Raw genomic sequence first — 22,655 nt, 5'->3', positions numbered from 1 at the left:
TAAGGGACAAAAAGAAAGGTTTTTTTAAAATACATTCATAGCAAAAGGCAAGCCAGAAATAACACTGGCCCATTGCTTGATGAGAATGGTCACCTCACAAGCAGGGACATAGACAAGGCAGAGACATTTAATGCTTTCTTCACCTCAGTCTTCAACACTGATGGTGGGCTCTTGAGGTCCCAGAGAGCTAGAGAATCATGACTGTGGGAATGATAAACTCCCAATCAACACTGAACTTGTGCAGGATTTGCTGCTCCAGCTGGATCCCTATAAATCGATGGGGGCCTGATGGGATTCATCTGAGCTGGCGAGACCTCTCTCAATGATTTTTCAATGCTCTTGGGAATCTGGAGAGGTCCCAGTTGACTGGAGGCCCAGTCTTCAAGAAGGGCAACAGGGATGACCCCAGTAACACAGGCCCGTCAGTCTCACTTCTGTGCCTGGTAAAATTATGGAGAAGATTATCCTGGGAGTGATTGAAAAACACCTGAAACACAATGCAGTCATTGGTCCCAGCCAGCATGGGTTCATGAGGGAAAAGTCCTGCTTAACAAAATTTCCTTCTATGACAAGGTCACCCACCTAGCTGGCCAAGGGAAGGCAGTCAATGTAATCATTTTGGATTTCAGTAAAGCTTTTGATACTGCCTCTCACAGTCTCCTCCTCGACATAATGTCCAGCACACAGCTGGATAAACACATAATGCAGGGGGTGAGCAATGGGCTGATGATTACTGTAAATGGGGTTACATCGGGCTGGTGGCCAGTCACTAGCGGGGTTCTGCAGGGATTCATCTTGGGGTCGGTACTCTTGTCATAAATTGAGACCACAATGGATCATAATCCAATTAGAATTTTATTAATTGTAGCAAGTAGAATATGAGCAAATACAGCGCTGGACGGCAGGGGAGTCTGCGCTCCGCCAACTACCGTACTGAGCAGTTCAAACAGTCTCTCTTTATACATCTTTACTTCCATGTTCAATGAGATAGTGGAGGTACTCTTCGCATGCTTCAGTTGTTGTTAGGGGGTCGTTTCCTGCTTCCTGGTGATATGGGGTTGCTTGTCCTATCTCTGTCGATAAGTTTGGACATCTGATGGTTATCTTGCATAAGCATGCCTGGGAGGTATTCTTCGCATAACCTTTACATTGAGCTTAACATAAGTCTTAATAAACAATACCTTAGTTCCGTTTCTCACACTCTTTAATCTCTTCATAGATAAATTGGACGCAGGACTGGAAGGAATACTAATTAAGTTTGCTGATGACACAAAACTGGGAGGAGCTGCTGACACTCTCGAGGGCAGAGAGGCCCTGCAGAGGGATCTGGACAGGCTGGAGAGCTGGGCAATCACCAACTGTGTGGAGTTTAACAAGGGCAAGTGCTGGATTTTGCACCTGGGCACGGCAGCCCTGGGTGTACAGACAGGCTGGGGAATGAGAGGCTGGAGAGCAGCTCTGCAGAGAGGGACCTGGGGTCTCTGGTTGACAGCCAGTTGCACATGAGCCAACAACATGCCCTGGCAGCCAAGAGGGCCAACCGTGCCCTGGGGTGCACCAAGCCCTGCATTGCAGCCGGGCTGATATATGCTTTTATTTTTGCCCAGTATTATCCTGTAGGTTATTAACGATGACTTTGGGTATAATATTTCATTTGTAGTTTAGAATAATTGGTAGCAGTGAACTGTATCTTACCAAGATAAGTATGTATCTTAGGTTGGAGCAAGGTGACCTACGAGGAATGTGACATAAAGAATAGACATATGGGCTCAAGGACAAAAAGGAACTAAGGATGAAGACAAAGAGATAAGAGGGCTGTTACCACTAAATTAGCATTTCTAAGGCCAAGGATTATCCGACATATGGAAGGCCGGAAAGCAAATAACAACCAAGCTAGATAAGACCGGTACTATGGTTTGGCAGATTTACAAGAAGAAAAAGGTGAAAAGTTGAAGTGAGGAGGACTATTGGCCTTCCTCCCCTTGACCACCAGAGAAGACCCCCAGGATCAAGAGAGTTAATAAGTTCTCAGAAGTCTCCACCTTTTACTTTACATATGTACAGCCCCTTCATGATTATCTACTTGTATGTGTATTTAAGTCCTGCCAATGAGTTTTGAGGGATGCACGTTAGGAGGAGCGATCCCCCATGCATCTGGCGCGGTAAATAAAGAATGCCTGCCTTTTAACACTACATTGGTGTTACGAGGTTTATTGCCCATTTTGGTAACAGTTTTGGCGACCCAGATGGGACTCTGCCTCTGAAGCTCGACAGATCCTGGGATCACAGGAACCTCAGCCAGTACTAGGATTTCTCAGAGAGGGACTTTGATACCCGGACTGAAGAGCTGGAGGCAAGAACTGCATATTGTAAGTAAGGCATTCTTTTGGGTATTGCTATCTGTAAGTCGCAGGCATCTGGCCGTGCAAGATAGATGTGGGAAAGTACCCACAAAGTGATAGAACTAAACCCCTGACAGTCCTTGACTTAATCCGTATTGTAAACATCCTTGTTCTCTTGTGGTTTCCTCCCTTGCAAAGATAGTTTCAGGGATTTGAAGAATGCAAATTGGTGCCAGATGGGATTAAAAAGATGGTGCATAAGCTTGTAAATTCATTGATAACAGAGACTCAGGACATCAGTGCCGAGATAAGCACTCGAGGAACTAGTTTAAATCAGCCCCTTGTGATAGTCCAGGGCTAAAGGACTGGTGAGCTAATTCAATGACTATATATGGGCAAAGGAAACCCAAAGTTCAACCAGCTGACAGGTGAGGAAGACCATCAGAGACCACTGGAGGACTCCCAAAGACCACTAAAAGGACAACTATGCATGCAGCTTGAGCTTTTACATATGTTAATGAATCCTCGGGAATCTTATGAATATGTATGACTTTATAGCATATAATCTTTGGAAGTTTACTGAATCACTGGAGCACTCATGGTGGATCAATCCCCAGTGCTGCCCAGCGCTGTAATAAAGGATGCCTGCTTAATAGTGACTTTGTTGCTATTGAGTTTTATTTCGGGAACTTTCTGGATACTCCGCTTCCTCTTATGGGGAAGTTCAGACTTTGAAGGATAGTATCCGCGAAGTTTTTGTATCAATACCTTTCCTTCAGTCTGGACAGGAGTCGCCTCCAGAGGCTGAGGGCTTGTGGTTTTTTTCCAATTGCTTTGTCAACGCCCCTTTCCCCAGAAAGGGATCCCAGTTGTTTGGCTTCTTTTCCCTCTAGTTCCAGGCTACTGGCCCCATTATCCCAGCATCGGAGAAGCCAGGTGGCAATGTGCTCACCTGAACGACAGCCGTAATCTTTTTGCATATCTCGCAACTCATTCAAGGACAGGGACTGGGTGGTCTCTGTTTCATTTATAACTTCTTCCTCCTCTCCTCGTGATGGCCCTGCTTCTCCATCATCCTGTTCGAAACAAGTTGACATCCGCTTCCAATATTTGTTCTTGTGTATGGGGGCAACTGATACTGGTACGGGTTGATTCTCTGGTTCAGCTGCAGTAGCTGTCGTGGGGGTTTGAGTAGCCATAGTGCTTGTCATGGGGTTTGAGTGGCTGCAGTGTCTGTTGTCAGGGTTAGAGTGACCACTTTGCCTGTTACTTTGCATTTCAATCCAGAGACCTTCTCTTCCCTTTGGGAGCACTGAATACTGTTGAGCAGGGCTCGGTATGCATGGGCCAGGCCCCAGCATGTTGCAGTTATCTGTGTCTCTCTGGAGTTCCCAGCATAACAACATACTTTCTCCAAATATTCTACTAGTTTTTCAGGATTCTGCTCTTGTTCAGGGGGGGAAACTCCAAAACACTGGGGGTGCCCACTGCCCTAGGGATTTGCCCATGCTATCCCACATGCCCTGCCGCTTGTAACTATCAAGCCTTGGGGCAGATTTCTGGGTGATATTCTTAAGTTGCTTAGTCAAAACCAAAACAACATGCCCAAAAACTAACAATAAGTGCACCTTAACCACCCAAGGATGTTCAAGATACAAAAAGGTTGTTGTAATAGAGGCAGAGACATCATAGAACAAAGTTGCAAAGGTACCATTCTGTATTTCCTCCATATAAAATCTCTCAGCAGAGGAGGTATAATTGCTAATTGCCTCAACAAGGTGGTATCCAAAGTACAGTAAGGGTTTCAGCAAAACCCCCAAATACCAGATAAAGCTGAAAACAAGTGTTTGCATAACAAATCTCATAGGCAAAACATCACTAATCACAGCAGAACACAGCAGACTCAACAAACCAACACCGATCTTTAACACCAACTGCAAAAAGGACAACATGGTGCTGTGACCAGCAGCTGTTGTTATCTCCAACCCTTGAGCCCCACGTTGGGCACCAAAAGACTGTCGTGGTTTAGCCGGCAGCTCAGCCCCACACAGTCGCTCGCTCACTCCCCCACCGGTGGGATGGGAGCATTATCAGAAGGATAATGCTCGTGAGTTGAGATAAGAACAGTTTAATAATTAAAATGAAAAAAACAACAACAAAAATGCAATGGAAAGGAAAACAATGAGAGGCACAAAACCCAGGGTGGGGAGGAAGGGGAATGAACCACCAAAACAAACTGCACATGACACAGCCACTCACTACCTACTGACCCAACACCACCAATCTTCAAGCTCCAACTGCCCCCCTTAATATACTGGTCATGGTGTCACATGGTATGGAATGAACATCCCATTGGCCAGTTGGGGTCAGCTGCCCTGGCTGTGGCCCTGCCCCTCTCAGCCTCTTGCCCATGTGGCAGAGCATGGGAAGCTGGAAAGGTCCCTGACCACCACAGGCACTACAGTGAAGAGAATTAACCCTTTTCAACCAAAACCAGTACACCCCTCCTCCTCCCCTTTTGAGGAAGATGCAGACCGCCATGAGGGCTGCCCTCAGCCTCCTCTTCTCCAGGCTGAACAAACCAAGGGACTTCAGCCGCTCCTCATACGGTTTCCCCTCTAAACCCTTCCCCAACTTCGTGGCCCTCTTCTAGACACTCTTCAATATCTTTATATCCTTAATGTCCTGTGCTGCCCAACACTGCCCACAGCACTTGAGGTGAGGCCGCACCAGCGCAGAGTAGAGCGGGACAGTCCCCTCCGTTGCCCTGTTACTGAAATCGGCAATAAACCTTGTAACACCAGTGAAGTGTTAAAAGGTAGGCATTCTTTATTTACTGCGCCGGATGTGCGGGGGATCGGTCCTCCTAACGTGCACCCCTCAAAACTCATTGGCAGGACTTAAATGCACATACAAATACATAATTGTGAAGGGGATGTACATAAAGTTGGTGGGGCACACAGCGGCAGCAACGCTAAGTCCTGCAACTGGGTGCTAGATTGGGGTAGAAAAGGGGGTTTCCTGTGCTAGGGAACCCGATAAAGAGCCTGGTGGGGCCCTAGCGCCAAAAACAACCGGCTGCTCTCGGGAGTGAGGCAGATGGGGCTTGGGTGTTGCTGGGGCAACAGTGGGAGATTTAAACGGGCCCCTAGGGAGCGCGACTGACCAGGAGCACAGCGAACAGGACGGGCAAACAGGGCGTGGTGCATCAGGCAGGGCGAGCAGGCAGCTGGCGAGTTCTCCTCGTGGTCTATGCTCTCCCAGAAAAGACTTAGCCATGGTCTCCACTCGGACAAGAGCTATCGCCAGGAGGCATGTGGCAATGCAGACAGAACTCCCACTAAAACATGCAGCCACCCAGGTCTCTGGCTGCAGGGAGTGCCAGAGACTTGCTCCAGTCATGGAGGGCTCCCGAGACAGGACCTGTGTGAGGTGTGAGCAGGTGGAGGATCTGCTCAGCATGGTGTCAGAGCTGAAAGAAGAAGTTGCAAGACTGAGGAGTATCAGGGAATGCAAGAGGGAGATAGACTGGTGGAGCCACTCCCTACCATCCCTGAGACGAGCGCACCAGATAGAAGCATCAAGAGAAGGAGTGGCTCCCCTGCCCTCGTGCCGCCAGGCAGAGGGAGGGGACCCAAGAGGCAGAAGATGGATGCAGATCCGTGCTCGGTGCAGTAGGCAAATCCTCTCCCGGCCAACTTCCCCCCCAGGTGCCCTTACACAATAGGTATGGGGCTCTGGAACCTGAGGGCCAGGAGGACGAAGACACAGTGATCCACCCAAGGGGTTGACTAGAGGGAACCAGTCAGCCCCATGCATTACAACGGCCACTGGTAAGAATAAAAGAAGGGTAATTGTCGTAGGCAACTCCCTTCTGAGGGGAACAGAGGGCCCGATATGCTGACCGGACCCATCCCATAGGGAAGTCTGCTGCCTCCCTGGGGCAAGGATAAGAGACATTACCAGGAAGCTCCCTAGGCTGGTAAAAGGATCCGATTATTATCCGCTAGTGGTTGTTCAGGTCGGCAGTGATGAGAGATGCAAAGACAATCAAAAGGGACTTTAGAGAACTGGGGCGATTACTTGAAAGCTCAGGAGCGCAGGAAGTGTTCTCCATCCCATCGGTAGCCGGGAGACATACGGAAAGGAACAGGCAGTCCCATCTCATTAACACATGGCTCAGAGGCTGGTGCCAGCGGTGGAATTTTGGGTTTTTTTGATCATGGGGCAGTTTATATGGCACCAGGCCTGCTGGAGACAGATGGGGTTCACCTGTCACAAAGGGGGAAAAGGATTCTGGCTCAGGAGTTAGCAGGCCTCATTGAGAGCACTTTAAACTAGATACGAAGGGGGAAGGGGATAAAACCAGGCCTGCTATGGATGAGCCTGGGGGGTGGCATGCCTGTGTTGGAGAAGAGCTTCATAGATCAACTGAAGTGCATTTACACCAATGCATGCAGCATGGGCAATAAACAGGAGGAGCTGGCAGGCATTGCGTGCCAGGGAAACTATGATGTGGTCGTGTCATGGTTTTAGCTGGGATAGAGTTAATTTTCTTCACTGCAGCTGGCATAGTGCTGTGCTTTGAACTTAGCATGAAAACAATGTTGAGATAACACACAGATGTTTAGGCTGTTGCTGGGCAGCGCTGATACTAGTCAAGGACATGTCTAGCCTCCCATGCTCTGCTGGGTGCACAAGAAGCCGGGAGGGGAGGGGGCACAGCTAAGAGAGCAGATTCAAACTGACCAAAGGGATATTCCATATCATGTAACGTCATGCCCAGTATGTTACCTGGGAGGGGCTGGCCGGTGGGGTAGGAGGGAAGCAATCACGGCTCAGGGACAGGCAGCATCAGTCGGCAGGTGGTGAGCAGTTGTATCATTTGTGTTTCTGCGTTTTTTTTCCTTTCCCATGTCATTATATTATATTATTATTGTCATTATTATCATAATCATTATTATTAATATTATTATTTTATTGTAAATATTAAACTGTGCTTATCTCAACCCACAAGTTCTTTTGCTCTTCCGATTCTCTCCCCCATCCCACAGGGGCGGGGGGTGTGAGCAAGCGGCTGCGTGGTGTTTAGTTGCCGACTGAGGGTGAACCACGACAGTCCATTTTGGCACCCAACGTGGGGCACGAAGGGTTGGAGATAATAACAGTTGCTGGTCACAGCATTGATTAATCTGTTCTTAATATTAGTTTGTCCAGTCTCTACCATGCTGATTGTAAAGTACATGTTAAAACTTGCTGTTGGTTTTTCTAGTTTGCTGTGCTCTGCAGTGATTAGAGATGTTTTGCCTAGGAGATTTGTTATTAAAACACTGGCCTTGACTGTTATCAGTTATTTAGGTCTTGCATGGAAGTCGTTACTGTACTTTGGGTACCCCCATGGAGACAGTTAGCAATTATAACTCCTCCGCTGAGAGGTTTTTTTATGGAGGAAATACAGAATGGCACCTTAGCTACCATGTTATATATAATGTCTCCTCCTTCATTACAACAACTTTTCAGTATCTTGAACATCCTTGGGTAGTTAAGATACATCTGGTGGTATTGCTTTGGCAGACGATTTCAGTACTGTCTAAGGTTAATAAGCAATTTAAGAGTATCATCCAGAGATCTGCCCCAAGGCTCAATAGCTATGCGTGGCAGGGTATGTGGGATAGTATGGGCAAATACCTAAGACGGTGGGCACCCCCAGTGTCGTGGGACTTCACCCCCGAACAAGTGCAGAATCCTGAAAAATTAGTAGAATATTTGGAGGAAGTATGTTGTCACCCTGGCAATTCCAGAGAGATACAGATCACTGTAATGTGCTGGGGTCTGGCCCATGCCTATCGAACCCTGTTTAACACTATTCAGTACCCCCAAGGGGAAGAGAAGGCCTCTGGATCTAAAAAGATGAAGACAAGGAAAGCAACAAGAACTATGGCCACTCAAACCCCCACGACAGACACTGCAGCTACTCAAACCCTGGTGACAAGCGTTGCAACTAAATCAGAGGACCAACTCGTGCATCAGTCGCCCGCATACTCAAGAAGAAATCTTGAAAGAGAAAGGCAACTCGTTTAGAAAGAGATGATGAAGAAGCAGGGCCATCACAAGAAGAGGAGGAGGAAGAAGAAGAATGTGTACAACAAACGGAAACTACCCGATCCCTGTCCTGGAGTGCGTTGCGGGATATATGGAAAAGATTTCACCCATCATTCAGGTGAGCACATTATCACCTGGCTGCTCCAATGCTGGGATAATGGGGCCAGTAGCCTGGAATTAGAGGGAAAAGAAGCCAAACAACTGGGATCCCTTTCTGGGGAAGGGGACATTGACAAAGCAATTGGAAAAGGGACACAAGCCCTCAGCCTATGGAGGCGACTCCTGTCAGCTGTGAGAGAAAGGTAACTCTTCAAAGAAGATTTTGTATTTTGCCTAAGAAAATGGATGACCATGGAGAAAGGTATCCAATATCTAAGGGAATTAGCTGTGCTTGAGGTGATTTATGGTGACCTGGACGATCAACGGTCATCCAAAGATCCATATGAAGCCGAGTGCACACAACCCATGTGGCAGAAGTTTGTATGGAGCGCACCATCTTCGCATGCAAACTCATTGGCAGTGATGTCCTGGAGAGATGATGAGACACCAACGATGGAGGAGGTGATTGATAGACTCCGGGATTATGAAACAAATCTCTCTTCCTCGCTCATCTCTGCTGTGGAGAAACTGTCCCAAGAGGTCCAGCAACTCAAAGAAGATATGTCCTACTCCCCACCTCGACAGAGTAGTGTCTCAGCTGTTAGGAATAAGCGTCCTTTGGCTCAAAGAAGGGGATACACACCACGGGCCACCCTATGGTTCTACCTGCATGACCACGGAGAGGACATGATGAGGTGGGATGGAAAGCCTACTTCGACCCTACAGGCACGAGTACATGAACTGCAAGGAAGAACAGTCACTCAGGGAGGCTCTTCCAGGAAAGCTGCTGCTCCAGTTTCCAGCGAGCAAGTCCCCAGACAGAGGAGTAGAAGCGCAGATTTTATATCTAAGTGTAATAGAGGGACTCCCGATTCACATTTACAGGAAGTGAGTTGTGACTGCCATGATCAGGACTAGAGGGGCCCTGCCTCCAGCCGGGTGGAGGAAAGGGATAACTGGGCTGACTGGACTGTGTGGATCCGATGGCCTGGCATGTCCTACCCACAGGAGCATAAAGCTTTAGTGGACACTGGCGCACAGTGCACCTTAATGCCATCAAACTATATAGGGGCAGAACCCATCAGCATTGCTGGAGTGACAGGGGGATCCCAAGAGCTAACTGTATTGGAGGCCAAAGTGAGCCTAACCGGGAAGGAGTGGCAGAAGCACCCCATTGTGACTGGCCCAGAGGCTCCGTGCATCCTTGGCATAGACTATCTCAGGAGAGGGTATTTCAAGGACCCAAAAGGATACAAGTGGTCTTTTGGTGTAGCTGCCTTGGAGACAGAGAAAACTGAACAGCTGTCTACCTTGCCCAGTCTCTCGAAGGACCCTTCTGTTGTGGGGTTGCTGACGGTCAAAGAACAACAGGTGCTGATTGCCACCACAACAGTGCACCGGTGGCAATATCGCACCAACAGAGATTCTCTGATTCCCATCCATGAGCTCGCTCACCAACTGAGGAGCCAAGGAGTCATCAGTAAGACCCACTCACCCTTTAACAGTCCCATATGGCCAGTGCGGAAGTCTAATGGAGAGTGGAGGCTAACAGTAGACTGTCGTGGCTTGAATGAAGTCACTCCACCGTTGAGTGCTGCTGTGCCAGACATGCTAGAACTTCAATACGAACTGGAGTCAAAGGCGGCCAAGTGGTATGCCACAATTGATATTGCTAATGCATTCTTCTCAATCCCTCTGGCAGCAGAGCGCAGGCCACAGTTTGCTTTTACTTGGAGGGGCGTCCAGTACACCTGGAATCGACTGCCCCAGGGGTGGAAACACAGTCCTACCATTTGCCATGGACTGATTCAGACTGTACTGGAACAGGGAGAAGCTCCAGAACACCTTCAATACATTGATGACATCATCATGTGGGACAACACAGCGGAAGAAGGTTTTGAGAAAGGAGAGAAAATAGTCCAAATCCTTCTGAAAGCTGGTTTTGCCATAAAACAAAGCAAGATGAAGGGACCCGCACAAGAGATCCAGTTCTTAGGAATCAAATGGCAAGGTGGACGTTGTCAGATCCCAGTGGATGTTATCAACAAAATAGCAGCCATGTCTCCACCAACTAGCAAAAAGGAAACACAAGCTTTCTTGGGCGTTGTGGGTTTTTGGAGAATGCATATTCCAAATTACAGTCTGATCGTAAGCCCTCTCTATCAAGTGACCCGGAAAAAGAATGATTTCAAATGGGGCCCTGAGCAACGACAAGCCTTTGAACAGATTAAACGAGAAATAGTCCATGCAGTAGCTTTTGGGCCAGTCCGGGCAGGACAAGATGTAAAAAATGTGCTCTACACTGCAGCCGGGGAGAATGGCCCTACCTGGAGCCTCTGGCAGAAAGCACCAGGGGAGACCCGAGGTCGACCCCTAGGGTTTTGGAGTCGGGGATACAGAGGGTCCGAAGCCCGCTATACTCCAACTGAAAAAGAGGTATTGGCAGCATATGAAGGGGTCTGAGCTGCTTCAGAAGTGGTTGGTACTGAAGCACAGTTGCTCCTGGCACCCCGACTGCCAGTGCTGGGCTGGATGTTCAAAGGAAACATCCCCTCTACACATCATGCAACTGATGCTACGTGGAGTAAATGGGTTGCACTGATCACCCAGCGGGTTCGAGTAGGAAACCCCAGTCGCCCAGGAATCTTGGAAGTGATTATGGACTGGCCAAAAGGCAAAGACTTTGGAATATCACCAGAGGAGGAGGTGACACGTGCTGAAGAAGCCCCACTCTATAACAAACTGTCAGAAGATGAGAAGCAGTATGCCCTGTTCACTGATGGGTCCTGTCGCCTTGTGGGAAAGCACCGGAGATGGAAGGCTGCTGTATGGAGTCCTACACGACAAGTAGCAGAAACTGCTGAAGGAGAAGGTGAATTGAGCCAGTTTGCAGAGGTAAAGCCCATCCAGCTGGCCTTAGACATTGCTGAAGGAGGAGCAGGAAAAGTGGCCAGCGCTCTATCTCTATACTGACTCCTGGATGGTGGCAAAATGCCCTGTGGGGCTGGCTACAGCAGTGGAAGCAAAGCAACTGGCAGCGCAGAGGCAAACCCATCTGGGCTGCCACATTGTGGCAAGATATTGCTGCCCGGGTAGAGAACCTGGTTGTAAAGGTACGTCATGTGGATGCTCACATCCCCAAGTGTCGGGCCACTGAAGAACATCAAAACAACCAGCAGGTAGATCAGGCTGCCAAGATTGAAGTGGCTGAGGTGGATCTGGACTGGCAACATAAGGGTGAACTTTTTCTAGCTCGGTGGGCCCATGACACCTCAGGCCATCAAGGGAGAGATGCAACATACAGGTGGGCTCGTGATCGAGGGGTGGACTTGACCATGGACGCTACTGCGCAGGTTATCCACGAATGTGAAACGTGCGCTGCAATCAAGCAAGTGAAGCGGGTAAAGCCTCTGTGGTATGGGGGACGATGGCTGAAATATAAATACGGGGAGGCCTGGCAAATTGACTATATCACACTCCCACAGACCCGCCAAGGCAAGCACCATGTGCTTACAATGGTAGAAACAACGACTGGCTGGCTGGAAACATATCCTGTCCCCCACGCCACTGCCCGGAACGCTATCCTGGGTCTTGAGAAACAAGTCCTGTGGCGACATGGCACCCCAGAGAGGATTGAGTCAGACAACGGGACTCATTTCCGAAACAACCTCATAGACAGCTGGGCCAAAGAGCATGGCACTGAGTGGGTGTATCACATCCCCTATCACACACCAGCCTCTGGGAAAATTGAATGGTACAATGGACTGTTAAAAACTACACTGAGAGCAATGGGGGGTGGGACATTCAAGCACTGGGATACACATTTAGCAAAGGCCACCTGGTTAGTCAACATGAGGGGATCTGCCAACCGAGCTGGCCCTGCCCAGTCAGAAATCCTACATACTGTGGAAGGGGATAGAGTCCCTGTAGTGCACACAAAAAGTATGCTGGGCAAAACAGTCTGTGTTCTTCCTGCCTCCGGCAAAGGCAAACCCATTCGTGGGATTGCTTTTGCTCGAGGACCTGGGTGCACTTGGTGGCTGATGCGGGAGGATGGAGAAATCCGATGTGTGCCTCAAGGGGATTTGATTTTGGGCGAAAACAGCCAATGAACTGAATGGCACAATGCGGACTGCTATATAATATTGTGTGTCACCTCTGTGTTGTATCAATGATATCAGAGTACAAGCCTCCCAATCCATTGAAGATAAACTGTGATGAAACAAGCAAAGTGCAGCAGTGATGGAATGATGGCTGACTCAGTATGCAGCAACCCAATGCCACACACACCCACCACCTCTCCCACCGTGAAAGACTGATACGACAGATGGAGCCCAGAGTCATGGACTGGGTGAACTTAATGGACATTTAAATGGACATTTTACAGGGAAGGTCCATAAACTAAGGGACTGATGTCTGTGTATTATGTTAAAGGATGGAAAGGGAAGGGGAGGGGTGGTGGTTGGTAAGGTTGTATTGGATCGTATGGGACCTGGGCATGGCATAAATTGTATGGAATAAGGGGTGGAGAATGTGCTGGTTTTGGCTGAGAGGGGGCTAATTCTCTTCACTGTAGTGCCTGTGGTGGTCAGCGACCTTTCCAGCTTCCCACGCTCTGCCACGTCAGCAGGGGGCTGGGAGGGGCGGGGCCATGGTGGGGGCGGCTGACCCCGACTGGCCAATGGGATGTTCATTCCATACCATGTGACACCACGACCAGTATATTAATGGGGGCTGTTGTGGCTTGGGGATTGGCTGCATCATGTGTGGTTTGTTTTGGTGGTTCATTCCCCTCCCCGCCCCAGGTTTCGTGCCTCTCATTGTTTTCCTTTTCATTGCATTTTTGTTGTTGTTGGTTTGTTTTTAATTATTAAACTGTTCTTATCTTAACCCACGAGCTTTAACCTTTTGATTCTCTTCCCTGTCCCACTGGTGGGGGAGTGAGTGAGCGAGCGGCTGTGTGGGGCTGAGTTGCCGGCTAAAACACAACAAGGGGCAGGCACTGATTTCTTCTCTGGTGACCAATGCCAGGACCTGAGGGAATGGCAGGAACATGTGCCGGGGAGGGTTAGGTTGGGTATTTGGAAAAGGTTCTTCCCCCAGAGGGTGGTGGAGCACTGGAACAGGCTCCCCAGGGAGGCATCACGGCACCAAGGCTGGCAATATTCTGGAAGCACTTGGACAAGGTCCTCAGAGACACGGTGTGAATTTGGGGTTGTCCTGTGCAGGGGCAGGAATTGGTCTCGATGGTCCTTGGGGGTCTTTTCCTGCTCAGGACTTTCTATGATTCTAGGTGAGGTAGTTCATCTCCAGCACATGAAGTGACACTCATCTGCATGTGTGGCTTTGGGAAGGTGTGCTGCAACTATGGGCACTGATAATAATGCATGTCACTTTAATAATATGGGTAACTGTCATATTTACTGAACTGCTGAGATAAGGGCATCTTTGCTCCAAAATTAGTCTCTGAGTTACAAACACTCTCCTCACTCTGAGTCCCAGACAGGAGTGCAAAAAGCTGTGCTTGCACTTAGGTGCCAGCAGCTGCTGGGGTCTAACTCTTCCATGCTCTAGGGAAGCCTATTCCATGTTTTAAAGCCCTTCAGCAAGCTTTGGTAGAGCTGAGGGGCTTTCTGGTGCTCAGGGGTCTCTACTGTGCTTAGAGTATTGCCAAGGCAGGTTGCAGAGGGGTGGCCAGTTCAGGTCCCTGAATAGTGCTTTTTTCTGGCAGAGGCAGCAAATGCAGCGTCACTGGCTTCTTATTTCCACTGCCCAGTCCAGGAGCGCAAGGTGTGTTTTGACCAAGAATACTTAGCGTCATCCACCCTGGTTAATGAGAGGTGCCTGCATTATCCCAGGTGCTATGTTGCTGCTATGCCCCTGATTGGCCCCAGAGTAAAGGTTATGGGGTAGGGTGATGGTGATAGTCCCAACTCGTCAGCAAGGAAGGAATTTGTTACTCCTCTTGTGTCACTGCAGGAATCTATCATTAGTGACCATATCCTTTTCCTGGACAGCTCTGCTATGCTGATGTTTCCCCATAGCTTCTCCAGTGTGATGTCTCATAATCTTCCTGGAAGTAAGATGTGCTGGTGTAAGCGGTGGCAGGAGCACTGTCAAGGGACACTTCTGACGAGTTGTCTGGTTCCTCTGCACCTGCCCTCACCTGTGGCCATAAAGAACATCAATTTGAGAAATGAGGGCAGGCTTGCTGCCATCCCAGGACCTTGGGATCTTCCCACACACACTGACCTCAGCATCTCCAGTGCCCTAACCCTTCCTGCTCTCTGGTGTGAGCACATGTGCCCAGCCCATCCACTTTGGCTGAGCAGAAAGTTGCTGTGTCCATGCCTAATGCCTCCCAGGAGCCAAACTGCATAGGGCTGTTAACCAGGGAGGAGTGTGTTTGGGTTAATGCTGGGAAGGCAGAAACACATGGGAAGCCTGTGCTCGCCCAGGAAGGCTCCTGAGAGGGGTCAGGGCTGCTGTAGTTGGTGGTTAACATAGGTAGAGTGCCCTGGTTAACAAAGGTGTCGTAGTTTAGCCCCAGTCAGTAACCAAGCACCACGCAGCCGCTCGCTCACTCCCCCCTGGTGGGACGGGGGAGAGAATCAGAAGTGTAAAAGTGATGCAACTCATGGGTTGAGATAAAGACAGTTTAACAGGTAAAGCAAAAGCTGCACATGGAAGCAAAGCAAAACAAGGAATTCATTCACTACTTCCCATGGGCAGGCAGGTGTTCAGCCATCTCCAGGAAAGCAAGGCTCCATCATGCATAACAGTTACTTGAGAAGACAAACGCCATCACTCCCAATGTCCCCCCTTCCTTCTTCTTCCCCCATCTTTATATACTGAGCATGACATCATATGGTATGGAATATCCCATTGGTCAGTTTGGGTCAGCTGTCCTGGCTGTGTCCCCTCCCAGCTTCTTGTGCACCCGGCAGAGCATGGGGAACTGAAAAAGTCCTTGACCAGTGTAACTGCTACTTAGCAACAAATAAAACATCTCCACAATATCACCGCTGTTTCCAGCAAAAATCCAAAACATAGCCTCATACTAGCTACTACGAAGAAATTTAACTCTACCCCAGCTGAAACCAGGGCAAAAGGTATAGTGCCCTACACAGCATGGCCGGGGACCAAATACTTATCCTGAGCTGGAGCCAGAGCTGAACACACAAGGCCCCTCTGGAGAGGTCCTTAGCCAGATGCCTTTATCTGTGCGCCTCATGCTCTGCTTACTTCAGATTATTCTCTGACATCGCTAGTCTAGGAGGGTGCCATTTAGAATAAAAATTGGAATTCACATAATCAGTGGTTTCCCAAGAAAGCATTCTAACTGCCTAATCACAAAATTGTCATGGCCAAAGTTATGGTGGCTAATAACCCCTACTAGCGATGTCCTTGGGGACAGACATTGATTATGAGATGCATCAGCACCACACCCCAAAGCTTTTATTTCACCCTTAATATGCACTACAGTTTTGAATGTCCACAGTTTATATTTCTAATTTTCCCAGTGTTTTTGATGGTATTTTTTCAGTGCTAGGTTTTGAAGCCAAGACTGCCTTGACAGGCAAAAATGTTCTGGACTGCTAGAGAAGCTTTAAAAACATCATGGAGGTAAAGAAGACACCAAAGGTATTGAGTGTTTGCAGGTGCATCTGCAAATTTGTCTGTTAAATCATTTCCCTGGAAGAACCACCCCCCTGCAATACAGCCTTTGCAGGCCTGAACCCATGCACTATACACCTCCAGATTTATGGCCTTTCTTTTTCTGTGGTCTAGTGCAACACCTCTAAACTTAGATGGGCTGAAATCCTGTGGTCTGGTGCTACAGCACAGGGTACCAGAGCAGGTAGCCATTTAGAGATGCTAAACAGAGAGGCAAGAACACAGTGAATCATATGAGCATAGCCAAAACCAAGGAAGTAAAATTTTTCAGTTAGAAATTGTAAAAAATCAAGTGCTTGCTTCCCCGTCTAGTGGTTATTTTCAGAAGGAAGCATGCTCCAGTCAAAATCAGCTGCTGGTCTCTGGAGGCTGGGGCTGCGTGCATGCACCTTCAGGAGTGAACTCTAGGATCAAACATCACAGATGTGGTCTTACATGTTATTACACATTGATCCTATTCAGATGGACAGGCAGTTGCAGTTATAACTGTCCACGTCCTCTTCCTCTTCTGCTTGCACAGCCCATTTCAGACAGTCTTTTAAGAATGAAAGAGATCAAATATATCACAGAATCATAGAAAGATATAGGTAGGGGAGGACATTTTGTACTTTAACTTGCTGCTTAAAACAAGGCTGGCTTCAAAGTTACATCAGGTTACTCAGTTGAATTTGAAACTCTCCAAGGATGGAGATTCAACACCTCACTGGGCCATATGCCAGTGCTGCTCGAGCACCTTGGGAAAGCACTTCAAGAAAACAAAGTCCTAGGAAAAAAATGCTCTCCAGTCCTGTCAGAGAATGGGTGTAATAAAATTCCCTCTTTGCTTGTACACTGTGCTGGCTGCAGAGGAAATGCTGTTTGCATTTCAACTCTTAGGCTGTGCCGAAGACAGGCCCAAACTGCCAGGCTTCATTGATCCCCACCATGGCATTTTTAGGACTGTGCCCACAGATCCTGTGTTCTGGCACATCCCTTCAGCCCCTCATGGCAAGCAACACCTGGCCCTCTGCTCTCAGGGCCTCGGGAGCCTCCTTCTTGTTATCCTAGACCACCATCTAGTGGGTGCTGGTGATCACACCACAGCCGCAGGACAGGGCTACACGGTGGGCCACGGAGACCAGGTTGTTCTTCTGAGCTGATCCATAACTGATGCCTGGATGAGCGGGGCTGCATGCCAGCAGGAGGTCATTTAAATTCTAGAGTTTCACTCAGCTGGGCTGGTTGTTACCTGCAAAGCAACTAACACAAAGACATTCCCCTTTATGTCAGTGGTGCGTTGCCCCATGCTGTTACAGGGTCTGCAGTTGAACTCGCATACAGTTCCTGGAAATGCTGAGTAAGCCCCATAATATCCCCTTATTTTTATAAGCCACGTTCAGTTCTGCAGTGTGTTGAGCATGTGAGTGGCTTCACTCTTGAATCAATGTACTGGTAGGACCTATTGACCCTTTCACTGTAGCAAGTATTTTACCTTGCAGATTTTCCCACTGAAAGCATTGTGACTCTTTGCAGATGAGGATATTAGACAGAACTGAATCTAATAACAGCCTGAAAGCCTTCTGAAACTATACCAGATGCCAGAGAAAAGACAAGGTGTAGGTGGTTGGTTCCTCACATGGACTTCCTCAAAGCTGTCAGGAGATGACCTCTTTCCCTACAGCTGGAGACAGATCAATGGCTTTCCTTCACCAGGGAAAAACCTATGGTTCCGTCTTCCCTAAGTGGGAAATAAATGTTCTCTAAATCACCTGCTGAGTTAGAACCTCTGAAAACGTTAATGGTGGTAACCAACAATCACTGTCATGTTGTTAAAGACCCTCACAACAGCTTATACGCAACTTAGTTTCCAGTGATGAACTACTGCCTTCACAGTTGCATGTGTCTTGAAATCCAGCCAACAAATGTATTTTCTTTATTGTTGTCATTTCCAGCAAGCAAATATTTGTAAATCTGTGGCTTGGCAGCTGTTCAATCACCCAATGTCATTAACATAGCAGTTTCTGGCTGAGGGTCACGATGCCACAGGAGGTCTCAGCAGTCACAAGAAGGATCAGGATTCTATGAAAACACTACTCAAGTGGGTCTAGAAGACCCACATAAATGAGCTGGCAGGTGGGAAAGCCTGTGACATTGGTCAGCTGAACTTGGCATAAACCCATACCATGCTGCTGTTGAAAAAGGAAACCCTCTCCTTCCTGAGGTTGCTTGTCCCTGCCAGCTCTCTTGTACCATAAGGAATGAGTCCTCTGAGAAATAACCCCATCATTGCACAGAAACAAGTTAAAAAAATAGGTCTTCAACTGGATCAATTCCAGCAGAACCCGACTTACACAGAGTCCTGGATGTGCTTCCCAATTAATAATGGTCACTATCACCAAAAATCATAGAAGTGCTAGTAGAAGGGCCCTCTGGAGGCCCTGGAACAGCTCTGCTTGAGCCAGGTCCACCACCAACAGCAGACAAGGTGGTGTATCTACTGACCAACATGGGGTGAACACCTAGTGACTACCTTCTTGTCCGGGGCACTGCTAGAGCGATGGAGTTAAAAATGAGATCATGATTACCTGTGGTGCTGTCTTCTCTTTACAGCCTCTGTTTCTTTCCCTGCTAATGAATGCTTACAGCTATGGATCAAAATGCCAAGTGATGTTATTGCGATCATGCTGTGGAACACAATGCTGTGTAAATCCTTCAGGGTTTGAGCTCATCCAAATTACAAAGTCTCCAAAGTAGAAAGCTTTCAAATAGGGTGGGTTGGCTGCTTCTTTTTTTTTTTTTTTTTTTTTGAGAGAGAGCTCAGCCATGGAAAAAATATTTAATTTGTCAAAGTCATAGTGACTTTTAGGCCATGTCCCTTTAGAAATGCTGACCTAACAATAGTACTAATCAGAAAGTATGGCATTTATAGTATCTTAATGGCATGCACCCAAAATAGACTCTAGTTATAGCAGCAAGTTGACAAGCTCACAGGGTACAGATAACTCTTGTAATTAATTTCTAAAAGTCACAGGAACTGTAAAGTTGGTGTGGGTGGAGTTTACTTTTTATTGAAATAATAACGTGCCAGAATTACATTTACTCTGGCATTATTATTGACTGACTTGAAGGTAAATTAAATCAGAATCTGGCCTCCAAACTCTGTTAGGATAAAACTGTCGATTTTCCTCTCGAATGTTAAAGATGCTGGAGAAGTATGGGCTCTAATTAGAACATGAATAGAGAACACACTGTGACCTGCCAGCTCTTAAGGGAAGTGATTTAGCAAGAACATACCTCAGAAAGTTACACTCACTAGACCTTAACTAGGTCACACCACCTACTATGCTAGTACCTCGCATTCGTTAGCAAAGCACAGTACAGTGGTTCCTATAATTAAAGTTGCCCAACATTTCCATGATAAAAGCATGTTCACAGTTTCCTATAGGTTTAACAGGCTTTAATGCTCTGAAATGAAATTTTCCATAATGGATATTTGTATCAGAATAAAGGCTTAAATTGAAAATGTAATTATTTTTTTTTAGATACTCACATAATGGGCAATTACTCTCATACATTTTCAATATTAGTGTTTGACTCAGTTTGTAGGACATGTCTGTTTTGGGACAGGAACTTAATTCCATAAAAACTGAAGCTAAGTCAGCCACACTGTATATCCCTGAAAGCTGTGGTTCTCATGTGATTAAAGACATGCTAATGTTTTCAGCTAAATTCTCTGCAAATTGCCTGCACCAGACGTGATCCAGTTCTTCAGGGAAGAGGCACAGATGAGGTCCAGACCCACACATAGACTCAGGCTGCCATTTGGTCATCACACAGCACTGCCAGCACTACTGCCTAGCCCTGTAAGCTGCCAGTGGACATGCACAAAAGAAAAAAATCTTACAAAACTGTTCAAAGTCTAAGGCCGTGATCAGAGGTGATAAAATCAGCTTTAAGTTAGCTGGGGTCAAATAAAAAATGCTGCAGCCTAATGACCAGAGTTTCAGTAAAATTGCCTGGGGCTAATTCTGATTTAGCAGTGGTGTTCTCCGTCGGCTCATGGTGACAACGGGTATTTAAAGACCTGACCTAAAGACCTGTCTGCCGGCCCCTTTCTCCTTGCTTTCTGCTCTGCCCAGTCGCAGATTCCAGTATCTGCACTGTTGGTATGTGGTCTCAGACCACTCACCCTCTTATTCTTTTAGGTGCTTGCTGGGTATTTTCTTGGCTGTTGTTAGTTGTCAAAACTTGCATCTAGTCTCTGAAAAGTTGTATTTAGTCTCTGAGTGCAGATGGGGCATTACTCATCATGATGAAATTCCTGGTTTTCCCTCTTCAGGGAGCAGATGTGATGGTGCTCACTGCAGTTAGCTGCCTAACCTCCCTTTTTAGCCTCCTTACAGGCATTATGCATCAGGCTTTGCATTCAGATTCTTTGTATTCAGACTCTGCACAAAACACAGAATAATGAATTAATAGTAATTATTATCAATTTTCTTGAACTATTTTCTCTTCTGTGTCCCTTTTATTTTAAGCCTTGGATCCTCTCCAGTGTTTAGATGCTTAATCCCCATGGAAGTCAATGAGTTCAGCAGCCTTGAGGATCTGGGACTTCTTCCAGACAAACAATAATTTTCCACATCTCTTTCCCATTCTTAGCTCCAGAACGGAGAGGTTCCTGCTCAGGCCTAATCCAACCATTTCTGAAGCCTTGCTATGTGGCCTCTAGGTATCTGTGGATACCATGGTGTCGTGGTTCAGCCTCAGCTGGCAACTGAACACCACGCAGCCGCTCGCTCACCACCCCCCCCACCCCTGTGGGATGGGGAAGAGAATCAGACGAGCAAAAGAACTTGTGGGTTGAGATAAGCACAGTTTAATGATTACAATAAAATGATAATGATAAATGATTATGATAATAATGACAATAATGTTAATATAATAAAAGGGAAAAGGAAGGGAAAGGGAAAACAGGAAAAAAACCGCAGAAACACGAACGATACAACCGCTCACCACCCGCCGACCGACGCTGCCCGTCCCCGAGCTGCAATTGCTCCCCCCTCCCCCGGCCAGCCCCTCTCAGTTAACATACTGGGCATGACGTTACATGATATGGAATATCCCTTTGGTCAGTTTGAATCCGCTCTCTTAGCTGTGCCCCCTCCCCTCCCAGCTTCTTGTGCACCCAGCAGAGCATGGGAGGCTAGACATGTCCTTGACTAGTATAAGCGCTACCCAGCAACAGCCTAAACATCTGTGTGTTATCTCAACAGGTTTTTTTTTCCCATGCTAATTTCAAAGCACAGCACTATACCAGCTAGAGTGAAGAAAATTAACTCTATCCCAGCTGAAACCATGACACATGGCCAGAGCCCTGCCCTCAGAGCCCCCGGTGATGACTTGCTCAGGGCCACGTAGCATGTTGAATAGTGGCAAGTTTATTTAAGCCAGGGAAGGATGGCAGGACTCATCTTGGGTGAAAAGCGACACCCTTAATAGTATTTTTCTTCTGCCTCAGTAGCCTGCTGAGTGAGAGGTTAGAGTCTTCTGTTGCTTAAAGTGTCCTCGTGAATGTGGACATGGCCTTCCCTGATCTCCACAACCTTTTAAGGATGATGGAGCGTGTCTGCTCAGTGATATCAGCCAGCTTCCAGCTGCCTCCGAGACAGCCTGCTGGGTCCCATGGGCTTGTGTGGGCTGAGAGTTCTCAAGAGATTCTTTTCTTGATCCTGCCTCTGTCTGGACCCTGTCTCTAAGCACAGAGGCCTGGGAGACCTCCTTGGTAGAGAATTAGACAAAGACAGCATTTGATGTCCCTTGCCAGTTTCAACTCTAGTTGAGCTTAGGCTTTCTTAACACCATCCCTGCATGCTGAAGAAGTGTTTCTATATTCCTCTTTAGCATTCTGTCCTTGCTTCTGTGTCCTGTATATATATTCTTTCATTAATTCACAAGGTCCATGTCCAGCCGAGTTTGTCTCTCAACATATCTACTTATTCCACTGATTGCTGGGACAGACTGCTCTGTGCTTGGAGGAAAATGTCCTTAACGAGCTGCCAGCTCTCTTGGCCTCCTTTGTCTTTCAGAGCTGCCTCCCACAGAACCCCACCTCACCTATTCCTGAATAACCCAAAGTCAATTCTCTTGAAGGGTCTGTCATCTGCCATTTGCCTTTCTCACTCCCCTCAGGATCCTTAATGCCACAATTTCATGGTTGCTACATCCAACACTGCCACTGATCACCACATCCCCAAACAGTCCTTCCTTGGTCGTGAATACCAGATCCAGGAGGGCGTCCAGCTGAACTGGATGGCCCATCCAGCGAGTGTGGTATGAATTTGTCCCTAACACCCTTTAGAAAACACCTGGATTTCTTCTCCCCACTGTATTGCTCATTCAACAGATAATATAGCTTGCACTAGTAATTATACAACTCCAAACAGTATTGTTTGACCT

Source organism: Phalacrocorax carbo, chromosome 19, assembly GCF_963921805.1.
Source record: "Phalacrocorax carbo chromosome 19, bPhaCar2.1, whole genome shotgun sequence".
In the NCBI taxonomy this organism is placed as follows: domain Eukaryota; kingdom Metazoa; phylum Chordata; class Aves; order Suliformes; family Phalacrocoracidae; genus Phalacrocorax; species Phalacrocorax carbo.
The sequence above is the reverse complement of the archived record's forward strand: the minus strand, read 5'-3'. Positions refer to the sequence as shown.